Consider the following 10,450-nt stretch of genomic DNA (forward strand, 5'->3'; position numbering starts at 1 on the left):
GCAGTCTGTAGCTACTCTGAAACACATACTGACATATTGAGTGAGTCTACTTTGCGCAGAGTTATCCATATGCATACTGGATACTACTGAATAAAAGAATATGGATCTTGCACCAGATAGACCTTTTCGATTATGATGTTTTCTTCTTCATTGACACAGTCGCTGTTCGTTCAGTCGTTCGCCTTTTTAAGCAATAAACTAGAAAATATTCGCCGAATCCAGGAAGAGGAGGGGAGGTTGGACGTTCTTTGATTCATTTGCAGAAATTCGCTGAAAAGTTTTTTTTTTCAGTTGCCTCGACAATTTTTCATGAACGGAGGTAAATAAGGAAGTTGACAAGTTAAGGAGAAAGATTAGAAGCGAGACAATATAAGAGAAATGGTGGCAGGAAGGAATGAGTGATGGAAGATGGTAATGAAATAAAAAGAATAAGGTAGGGATCAATCTGTTTTAACGTTACGGTAGCCAATATATCCTTCAGCAATGGCGATCGAGAAGCGCGCACAAGAGATTTAATGAAAATGAGGCCAATTGCTGCTCACCGAGTTATAAACCAGGGCGCTGAAGCAATGCGGCAGCATGAATTATAAATTGCAAGCATAATTCAACTCGTTCGCTTGTCGTGAAAATGTCGAGGGGTTTCGAAGACGCAAAGCATCCGGAGAGCGTCGGTGGAATGTCGTATGAACGTCGAAAGAATGTCGAGGCTGATGACGACCATCTAAAAACATATGAGGGTTATGTGACGTGTCCATAATGAAACCATCGCTGGGTCGTATAAGCGTCATTTGAATTGTATCAGTTCAAAAGATTATTCATTCTGGTTAAACCATCGAATTCCAGTTCAACTAAGCCTGTAGAAGTTGAGCTGTACCCGTGAGTAGGGTAGATACCTATATGTATTTACCGGTTTAAAATAGGGTTTGCAGGGACGTAACCCAACTCTCCCTTTAAATATCAAAATACATGCAAATTTTCACGTTGGCGCAATTCCCATAGCTAAATTGAGAAGCTGATTTAGCGAGAGTTAATTGAATTTCGGCAGAGTTCTGTACGATCCTTCTCTATATGTTAAAAAAATGTTTTTAATTAAACATGTAAACAATGAGCCAGTAAAAGCTCCGAATATCACGGTAAAATGAATACTATTTGTTTGCATATGGCGCATTTACATACAACGACATCTTATCGGAAAACTCATCCACTACGATGAAACGATGTGTACTTGAAGTAGCAGCATTTACCGAGGGAATAAAATGCGTTACGATCGATTCGCGGAGGAGTGGGAATGACGCGATTGCAACGTACACTGTCACGATCATTTCCATATTCCGTTCTTAAGTTCCCGACCTTCAGCAAACGTCGAAGCTTTACGAGTCGCGAATCAACCCGTAAAATGGTAGGCGAACACGGCTTGAAAGAAAACACGACGTGAAACCATCGCGAGACGAATCTATCGCGTCGCAGAGACGAGCTTTCGCCGGCAGCGTTCGTGAGAACAAATCAAGAGGCATAAATAACGTTATATGTATAAGGAAATTTTGAGAAGTAACGTTTGTTGAGAAGCTTTTGTTGGCCTCTGCGAAAAATAGTTTTCACGAGGGTGGTAAAACGCGTCGAATAAACTTACGACGAAAGCGTCTTGGGCATCCCTTGACTTGTTTCGACGTTGGATTTAAATTAGATTTGAATTTTATGTGCTCCTTTGTTTTCTGGGTTAGCTGAAGTAATATGCTTCCACAGAAGGCTGCCCTGAAGCTTTAGAACGATGGCGAAACGCGCTGCACAAACATTCGCGAATAATCGCGGACGTCGCCCATAAAACAGGATCGCAGTAATAGTGAGAGTAAATGGCAACGATTGCACCTGCTTTGGTGTGGGTCGACTAAGAGCTTGCCAGAGGAGTTTAAACCTGAGTTTCTTATGTATACTGGATTTATATGAATCCATTAATTTTAACGCATCGATTCAAGTTCGCATATCCGGAAAGAGCTTAAGAGTAGCTTGTACGTTAATAACGATCGTTCCCTTCGTCGAGAGGTGTAGCAGATAATTTTTTATCACTTGCAAATTAGTCACGATGATAATATCATCACATTGATAGAAGAGTCTCTGACAGTGACACGGAGTTGACGTGGCGCAGAGTGTCCTTTGTTATATTAATCGAATCGATGCAAATAAAATTTTCACGTCAACCCAGAACGCCTGAGTGAACTTAAGGTTCTCTCATGGGAAACGAAATTTCACCAAGTTTCATTGGTCTCAATAGCGGTTTGAACCACTATTTCCGTGAGGTAGTACGCTCACCTCCCAATTGCGTGTTAAGCTATTTTGATATTTCTGTTGACTTTCATTCCCACGTATTTCCACGCCACGGACATTATCAAATATTTATCAAACGCACGAGAACTCCCCTTACGAGCTTGGCTTTAAAGAATGATTCTCAGAAAAACACCATTTCGGCCGGTTTAGTGAAAAAAGTATAATTGAAAAGTGAAGAAAAAATTTAACTTAAAAATTCATTGCCACGTATGATTAACATAATAATTATTTTATTTCATAGATTGTATCAAGTGTGCCGACGCATCACAATTTCGTACAATACAATTCGTATCAACATTCCTCTTCTTTATGAACAACCAAACTGGGCGTTTCCATTTCATTGATATGAAATTACAACATAATCCCAGTCCCCACCGGATACTAAAAACATTTATTTATAGCTCTTAACTGATAAATTTTGAGGACAATTTTCATAATTAAACCTTATCATCCTTTAAACAAAAATTTTGATATATGGATTGATCAGCGTGGTCTATCTCTTAATTTTTTCTTCTTAATTTATTTTTCATCACAAAATTTCCCACTCCTCTCCTCTCTATCCCCAAAGACGGCGTGCCTAAGCTCGTCTTGTCATTTTCACTTTGTGGCTGACGCCTTGTTCGTGAGCGACAGGAAGGAAAAGATACCTGCTAGAAAGGTGACATACCTTCTTTTTGCATCGTAACATTGAGTTCTCATGTAGCAAGTTCAAGAACTATAGAATGAGTGGTTTTCCAAATACAGTGTACCAGAACAATATTGCCGTGGCTTGAGTATATGTATACTCGACCCGATGAAAGCTAAATGCGTTGATTTACGAAGTAACGATGTAAGGACGTCTGTGCTCCGAAAGCGAAAAAGCTTCCTTGACATCTGGCATTTTCCCGACTTTGATAAATCCCCTAAATCTGTGCATTTTTCTTCCCAGACTGGCAAAAGAAAAGAATTAAACGTCCATAAGAAAACTGACGGATATTTCGTATAACCATCTAAGTAAGAAGTGTAGGTATTTCTGTACGTCTGTGTATACGCACCGCCATACGTATACGTATGTACATACTCGTGATGTTGAGCTACTCGGCCATGAAAAATATTCTGTGAATGAATGGCGAACAATCAGAAATCCTGTCGTCTGACTTTAGACTCGATCACACGGAGACTTCGCTTCAAGAGAGGATGTTACAAATACAAAAAATATAATACGTATTCAAGTATTAATCTGCCAAATTACGATTTATTATTTTATCGTGCATATCTCATTACCTTTAGTATCCTTTATATAAAATTATATTTTTTTGATAAAGAATCCTCTGCTTGGAAAGCAGATGGCCAGGTAGTGATCTAAAGTTGGCATTTGACACAAAGCCTCAGTGAGTTCCTTTCGAAGTCCTTGAATTCGCGTGGTTTATGCGAAATCTCGATAATCGAATGACGTCGATAAAGCCATGAGTAATGATACTGATAATGAAGGCATTACTTTCACATTAATGGATGAAAATGACGTTACCAAGGAATCGAGGTATTGTCTTCGATAATGCGTATCGCGACTGGAATAATAATCATGAAATATAACGAGAAGGTTGTCGGAGCAAAGTGTGAAATACGACATAATAAAGTGTGATATAACGCGGTATAACACGACGTGATAAAATACAATGGAATAAAATAAAATATAATACCGAGTAACGTAAGTTGTTTTGGAAAAAATTAGGCAGCGACCATCTTTCCTATCCCACTCCAAGCCTTCAGACAACAAATTACAGGGATTTGCCAATCAAAATTGGTACATCCAAGAAGAGTAAAAAAATGTCCAATGAAACCTGCTTGAAAACATAATTTTATAGAGCCGATGAGCAGATGACAGTGGAAACCATCGGCAGGCCTGACCCTTCAAATAAATAGTTCAGCCGGATTAAGGTGGTATTGGGGGGTAAACGCTAAAGCTTTTGAATAATTAATTTTGCGTTTAAATATACTTGAAGCAGCCGTCGCATTTGGATACAACCGGGTGTACAATAAGAATACCCAACCAACTCACATTTCTATAACTGGACATTTCCCATTTCCCATTTTGCCCGAAAACGAAAGTGAGTAGTTTCGGGATTCTGGGACACACGTAGCTTTCGTTAATTCCTTCGACTTATCCCAACCTACTATCCACTAATCCCGCAGTTAAAATTAAGGGATGTTATTAAACCGCTTTGCTGATTCCAAAGGGGCGAGGAAATTTGTCGGAGATTATGACACACGAAACAGACCCCGTGATATTCAAATCGTTAGTGAAGCATAGATAAGTCAGAAAATAAGTTAATGTCATATAGACTGGTAATGTCTCATAGTACCATTTCAAAACGAGATTAACTTGAAGTAAAGTATAAACAGAAAGGAAGCGATCATGATATTCAATTGTGCCATATGTAATCGGATCCCTACGATTTAACATGTAAAGTACGTAAGTCTAGCGAGGGACCGAACCCTCGTGTGTCTACAGGGTATTTCAAATAGCTTGGGTGCCTGAGATAACGTGGATACACTCTAAGTCGATGCTAACACATGAAAATTTCCCTTATCGGAGCTACTGCGTTACTCTGCCTGATCCCTCGTGGAAAAGAATATGGAAACACGAGAAGGTGAAAATCGTGCGAATTACGAAGGGTAGGAAACTGCAATTAAATAGGGACTCGTTACACTTAATTTCACAGGGTCGCCGGCTAGGTTATATATCTACCCAGGAACTTTAAATGGCTCTAAGGCAAAGGCTCTAAATCATGTAAATTTCAAACGCATACGAGGGACTCGAGTAAAATGGGATGACCGAGGATCGGCAATACGTTATCCCGGGTTATATCCAAATGGCCATTGAGAGTCATGGAACAAGGGAAACTGAGAGAGTAGGACTATAAGGCGAAGAAGGAAGAGAGCGAGAGACTATGAGAAGGAGCTATGCATTCGAAGTATGGAAGAGAGACAGGGAGATTGCGAGCTCAGCACACGTCAGAAATCCAGAGATCGAGGAATATCGATAAAACTTCATAAAAAAAAAGAGTGGTAATATACGTTCTACAAAAAACTATACATACCCTGATAAAAAAATGAATTATATATATTTTTTAAACGTAAAACCCGCATGCAATGTATGATACAGTACGCATAGATAACATTGTGGTATGTGTATCTTTCTCTACAATTTTATGTTGCAACGCAGTCATTTTTTGAAAACTACATGAAAACTGTCCGAGGTTGATAATTCCAAAACGAAAATTTTAAACTTCCATAAAGGCTGTCCCAAAAAGAATTGTAAAATACCAGAAAACGAATAAAGGGTATTATAAGTAATGGTTCCGAATCGCAACGCTTACCTGGTTCCACTCGTCAAAAGGGATGCGGGTATTTCGTTATAAGCGCTCAGGCACGTTTCAATTATAAAATTACTTTTTATCTTTCGGGACACCCTATACGAGACTAATCATACCCACATACATGTATATGGGGTTACGATGTATGTTCAGGATGCGTCACGGAGTCTCCGACGCCCTTCCAACCCCGCAACATCAAAGGTATGTTGGTGTGCGAGTTAATTCGACTGGGGGATTTGGAGGTACCCCCGAAAAAGGAAACTGTCGTGCATATTCAAAATAGGGTCTACGCTTTCATGTTACGTGTTCGTTCGCACGTAAAAAATTCTTCAATCCCTTCCCCATCCCTGCTTTTCCATTTCCCCACACTTGGCATAAATACATATAAACTCTTTTTTCTCAATTTCCACTACGAGATTCCGTTCTCACCCTCATTGCACAGTGTTCACCCTCTCTTCGATTTGAACATGGCTCGCTGAACGTGTCGCAGGTGCATACATTCCCGCGCATCTTTACCACCCGAAACACTTTTATATTTCTTACGTTTTCCTCCTTGTTTCTTTCTTAATTCGCACCGTGGCCGTAATCGTAAACTCCAGAAGTTAAATTCCTCTAGCTCATAATGAGATCCGTGCGGCACTTGAAAAGGTACAATAAGTTGCTGGCAACGACATGGTTGCTAGTACTTGTTACCCAAAGTCATAAAATTTTACTCTTTTAGTTGCGCACTGTTTTTCATAAACTTTACGAATAGTGCCAATATCCTTTTATCACGTGCCATAGGTATATCCATTCTAGCCTCATAGCTATAGTATACACTGTAAAAGATTAACGATGTAAGACGTTTTGATTTGAGAGGTTAAAATTTTCAGTATTAACAATAAGACTGATTTATTGAATTCTTATGGGGGTTTTTGATGTCATATTAACAATATCTTGTGGTTTATTTCTATATTCGAATGTCACTTAGTGTAAACAGTCGACTAGCCAACGTTATGGTATTATTCTTGTTTTTAATTTGAAAATTATCACCACTTGTGTGTGAAAAATACAAAAACTACATAGGTTTAAAAATCACAGCGACGGGCGGTATGTAATAATTTCGGTGGTTCGTGTTCCGAGTAGTGCGGAGCTGCAACCGTTAGTTGCAGTTTCAACCCCACGTTGAAATGCAAATGGAGTTAAAGTTTACGAAACTTTGTTATTTATATCTATAAGTGGTGTTACTTTGTCATATACCAAATACTGTTATTCATGTAACATATTATTTAACACAACCTCCGTTACACGTCTAACACTGTGACTGATATGAACCTTATATGAAGCAATTTGGTATTAAAACGCTGTTTGTAAAAACTTATCTTGTAGAGTGTAGAAGTAAGGTGGGTACCGCTGGACATTTTCGGGAGTGAAGAGTTTATTTGATAAATACTTTTTTATGCGTAATAATGAATAATAACATAAATTAAAATTGGGTGATGATGGAAAAGAAACTGAATAAGGAAGTGGACCGGACAGGAAAAAGGAGATAAGGGATTAGGCAGGACTAAAGATGGATGAGGATTTGACGTGGCAGGAAAGAAGGAACAGGTGGAAACTAGCGGAGAGAACAGATGAGGAAATGAGAAAAGGGGATAAAGTGGAGGTGGAAAATGGAAGGATGTGGATGACGGTGGGTATGGGACGAGGCAGAGGGGAAGATAGTAGAGCCAGTTGTGAGGAAAGTAAGGAAAAAGGAAGAAAATATATCAGATAAGAGGAGAGAAATAGAGTGAAGATTATTTGAGTTGAAAACTAAAGATGTATTTAGACAAAAATATGTGATTTTCTTTTCCCTTTAGTTGCTTTCATTTTCTCTTATTATTTAAATTTTAGTAACTCAATAAAAACATTATTATAGTACGAAAATTTAAATTTGGTAATTTAAGAAAAATATTAAATTCTTTGACCGTCAGTTTCTATATGTTCTGGACGCCTAATTTGAGGGTGTTCAAATAATTCGTTCGCTAGGCAAACGTCACAGTTACAGAAATCAAATGATATATTATCGATATACAATACATGTATATATGTATAATCCACATATATTTCACGTTCTCAACCTTTATAAAAGTGATGCTGAATGCAGTCTTTATTGAAAGTTTATCCGGAAACAATACATCAAGGCGTCTTGTACACTTCAAGTTGACGTGCACGTTTTAATCTTTTCTTTGAAGCTTTTGTTTCCCCAATCAGCCTGCTTTTGCATGACGACAAATTCAACATTTCACTTACCTGAATATTTCTTGCTCGTACATATACAGATGTTTTTGTTACTGAAAAGAAAAGCTGCACTCAAATCTCTATAACGAAGGCTTTAATTTAATTTGTGCCTCCCTTTTTCATGTAGGAATTTTGTCGTTAAGTGTGCTTTATCGTATGTTATACTTTTCTGAAATCCCTTTCATTGAAAGCCTACTTTCAAACAATTTCAAAAGCTTCATTCAAGCTTTTTTAAGACCAATTATCTCCGTGTTTTTTTCCTTGCAAGTAAATTTCAGCATTTATATAAGTAGTTGAAGTTATTGGCTAAACCACAGCCGACGGCATATAAACTGTATTGTGCCACGCTAGAAACATCTAGTCGGCGTATTTTTATTCGAAGTATGTCCGGGGGCACTCAATGCTATTCGTGGTTACCTGACGCACTGGCACGAATATAATTATTTAAAACTTACTCCCAATAAATGAAATTGCAATGAAATACTATGTAATAAAATTAGATAAGATGCTTATATATAATATACGACTGTAAAATATTAGTAATCTTACTTTTAGACGTTGTTATTTACATGCCTACTTATACGTCTACCGTGAAATATATAGTCGCCCAATTGAGAATAGAGGTGCGACTCGTTGCCGGACAAGCGGGTAGACTTTGCTCAAATTGAGACGTATCGCCTTCAAAGTCAAACAACTGTATTGCACATATCACCTGTGTATAAATGTTTCTGTATAAAATTGATAATAAAGCATATGAAGTAGTAAATGAAAAAAAAAATATGCACTTGGTTATTTAGAACACAAATTTAGCGTAAAAAAATTAATATTTCAGGAATTAGCGCAGTCAGATCCGGACTGTATATAATTTTTTTAAGCTGATATTTTTCATGATTATGCCGTTTCTATTAATCAGAAATGTAAAAATAAATATTTTTGAAATCACGAAGGTTGTCATTATAGCCCGAAACAAAATTTTGAATAAAACATTTAAAAATTACGAATTTTTCCAACTTTAATCTAGTTTATATGGATTGTTCAAATTTGCTTCGGGCTGTAGAGAATATATATGCAAATCGAATGAATTTTATTTCAATTTAATCGGTGCAATAGTTTTCAAGATATCGTGGGAACCAGTTCGGAAAACGTAGTTTTGAGACAAATGCGTTTAAAGAGAGGCCAGATAATTTGTTGACCGGCGGGTGCTTGGCTACAAATCTTCATAAATACAATGCTTTTTAAGTTTTCACAAAAATGCTTTAACGTTCCTATTGCAGAAGGATTGTAGAAAAATTAAATTAAAAAAAAAACGATTTTTACCCGAAACATAAGAATATCCCTTTAAGGGTAGTATTAAGTTATATAAAAATTTGAAAGGCGAATGTATTGTGAAAGCACCGCAATACTTACCTCTGTACACTGATAAAATTAGAATTTCGCTATATATCGTGGAATATCATAGCCTTTTAAAAGGACCTAGAAATATATTAATTTATGCATTTTATGCATGAATCTTAATATTAGTCGGCAATGGAATTAATGCTACACTCTTCATGTGCCTCTGCACTGCCGTACGAATTCGAGGATTGATTGCTCGAATTCGTGCTTTTTGTGTCCGAAATTAAAATCTCATATTTCTCAATGTCACAGTTAGAAAAATTGGTCAAATATCCTAATGCTCATGTCAATCGGCATACACGGTTATAAATTCCCAACAATATCGACATTCTCGTAAACATGTCTAAAAATTTGTATATTATCACATTGAAATAAGTTTTTGCGTTACGTTAAAAATATTGGCCACGGGATTACTAATTAGTAAAGCATTTTTGGAATTGCTCAGCGAAATTAAAATTTCAGTCATAATATTTAAATTACGTTTATACACTCCAAAAACATGTGTGTATCATAGTGGAATACTTTGCAATTGCAAATACTTTTGACAGTGTAAAGTTTTTAGAATTTTCTGTGGCTACCCGGAATTCTACATAGAAAAAGAACGCACCCTCGATTTTCCGCGAATTTCTATTTCTTGTAATAGTTCTCATAGAAATTCTTCTCAATTGAAGTCATTTTCTTTAATAACTACTTACACGACTGCGAAACGAATAAAAGTATCTCGGCAATACAGAATACATGGCCTATTATACCTAACCTAAGGAAATTCGAAATATATATCAAATTCGATTGTCGTTTCCATATAAACGGCAGCGCAATAATATCCAAGAGACAAAGGCCTTTTCTGGACAATGGTATTTTTAAGGAAATGAAGCTCCGCCAGCATACGAATAAAAAATGTCACGTTAGATAGGCAATGGATGTCTGGTAATATTAACTGAACCTTCGGATCCATTTCTAAAAGATTTGCCTTAGAGTCAGGTGGTGCTTCAGCATCCCACCGTTACTACTAATGTAAGAAATATACGATGTACCCAAGGCACAGTCATCCCCAAGAGCAAAATAGCATGTTGCTTTTATCGGCACTAAACTGGACACGATAGTACATCTGTATC

The sequence above is a fragment of the Cephus cinctus genome, unplaced genomic scaffold (assembly GCF_000341935.2).
Source record: "Cephus cinctus unplaced genomic scaffold, Ccin1 Ccin1_scaffold0025, whole genome shotgun sequence".
Classification (NCBI taxonomy): Eukaryota; Metazoa; Arthropoda; class Insecta; order Hymenoptera; family Cephidae; genus Cephus; species Cephus cinctus.